The sequence below is a fragment of the Echinops telfairi genome, unplaced genomic scaffold, assembly GCF_000313985.2.
Source record: "Echinops telfairi isolate 266 unplaced genomic scaffold, ASM31398v2 ScPeMD7_1;HRSCAF=3_1, whole genome shotgun sequence".
Taxonomy (NCBI): Eukaryota; Metazoa; Chordata; class Mammalia; order Afrosoricida; family Tenrecidae; genus Echinops; species Echinops telfairi.
The window spans coordinates 1,797,078-1,799,635 of NW_022103897.1; positions in this window are offsets into that span (position 1 = coordinate 1,797,078).

The window sequence follows — 2,558 nt, forward strand, 5'->3', positions numbered from 1 at the left end:
GTATTTTTAAATCACCACCTACTCTATGGGAGAAAGATGAGGCTTTCTGCTTCCAAGGAGTCTTGGAAACACTCAGGGGAAGTCCATCATGTCCTATAGGGTCACGATCAATCAGAATGGGTTCGATGACAGTGTATTTTTTGTTATTGTTGTTGTGTTTTTAGTGTACTACTGTTATTTCAGGACTGTGCATATAACAGTGTTCATCTTTGTTTTCTTTAACTCCTAGGCTGCTCTCAGTGTTTGCATTATTGTCTACTGACTTTCCCTTCACCCTAGCTAATGAGTCTGGTTAGTTCAGGAGAGAAAATAGGGATATACTCTAGTTAGTGACTTCCACCATCTTTCCAACCTACCCCTGGTAATCTCCAAAGAATCCTTCCATGTGGCAACCTTTTCTTGACCCCCCCCCCCCAAGTACTGGTTTCATAAAATTAAAGTCCCTTTGGTGATTGACTAATTTCACTCTGCAAGACACTCTATTTCACTTTCTGAAGCACAAACTGAATAAATTAAATATGATAAAGTCATTTAAAATCATATCATAGTTGTAAAAAGGTTTTACCAAAAGAAATAGTGAGCAATATAAATGATCAAATCTATTTGACAGTTGGAAAGGAAAAAATTGAAAGCCTAGAGAAGATCAGGGAAAACGGTAAGAATTTCTTGATAGGCTTTCGCTCAGTGGGTAAATTTTTTGTTTTTGTGCAAGCATTATTTGAAAGATATTCAGACATTTCATTTCAGGTTCTCCTAAAGTTAAAGCCAACTAGTTGAAAAGAACTCTGTCTATGTCTAATTTTGCATTAACTTGTCTAGAATTTTAAAGTTCAGATGTCCATTTAGAAGGAAACAGAACTAGTGGTTATCAATTCAGATTTACACAGGTCAAATGCTTTTGATGAGTCTGTGAAATTCCATGTTTGCACCTGGAATAAATAGTGTCACTCCATTACACCACATGTAAATAGTGCTGTCATAATATGCAAACATTTGGCTAACTTTACAACTATAAATGAATCATTTAAGAAGAGCAGCAACGGTTTGTGTCATCATTATGGTATAACTGATATGGACTGATATGATTTTCATATTGAGTTAAAATCCAAAGCATCACAATGTTTCCAATATTCTTTCCCATATATACCAACATCACTACCATTTGTTTTTAAAATAAGATGGTTGAGGTAAGCAAGTAGAGCAGACTGGTACAACATAATTAAAGCAACTTGTCACCTCTGCCATGGTATTTTACATAGCATTTATATTTAAGTTCATTGCATGTATTTTCATACCCAGACACTTACGGAAATACAATAACATTTAATATTTGACCAAATAATGTCCCCAAAATGAGGGCAACATCTTTGAGTCATTGAAATATATGAAACAATAATTTTAATATAAAACAAACCATTTTCTAAAGTATTTTTTGGCTTATTTCAAAAGGTCACATTTCAATTTCAATTCTGTCACTTCCTCATTATATGATGTTGAGCAAATTACACAAACTTTCCAAGCTGCATATTTGTAGTGATGATTGAAGGAAACACTACAAGTATACTTCCGAATACCTCGCAATGTGTTATACGCTACCGCCATTCATCATACTTTTCACATCTTTGCTATGACTTAAAATTTATTACAGAAGGAAAGGAGCTACTGTCCTCTCCTTTGACATCTGATAACACTCCACCACTTTTTGCTGTTTTATTACATTTTCTAGTATAAGAAAAATCTTTCTGTGTCCAACTTAAGGCTCACGTTATAACTTATAATTTCAGAAGATCATTTTATTTCTAATCAGATACATTTTACAAATTAAGTCTGAAGTACAATATCTTGGGGATGGATATTGAATCTAGTAACATGTAATTCAGCCAAACAAATAAATGTTCATATCTTCATTCTGTTGAGTGAAAGCAAACCATGCCCATGACTTTAGTTGTAAGAACAGATGTTGGAAACCAATCACACAGTAGGTTTCAGGGGGAACCCAACATATTTTATGTTAATAGCAGTATGCAGTTACATGATGAAGAAGCATGATATTTAGTTAGATTCCAGTAGGGTTAAAGACTATCTTTCAAATGGACATATTCAAGGACAATGTGTGGGCAGCATATTTTAATTTGCCCCTAAAGAGTATTAATTGGTTATGAGAGAAAGAGAACAGATGGAGAAATATACTGGATCAAGACCACAGCTGGAGCAGCAAGCTCCCTTGCACACCTTCTGCGAGTATATCTTGGTGGTGCTGTCAGGCACGTGTTGGACTGCTACCTGCCAAGTCAGCAGTTCCAACCCATCAGTTGCTCCTCGTAACTCTCGAGCTCTATGGCTGCAGAGACCTCATGCAAGCCAGCTAGGAGATGGAATCGACTCTAAAGGTGTGAGTTTGTGTTTTGAGAAGGTATGTCTTCTCAGAGCCACCGTGCCCTCCAATGCTGTTTCACCCACCCAAGAACCCCCTTTCTCCCAAAAGTTGTCTTCCTAAATTATAATTCCTTAAATGTTAACTGTTAGTGAATGAACTGTTAAGTATGAAGTATTTCTTT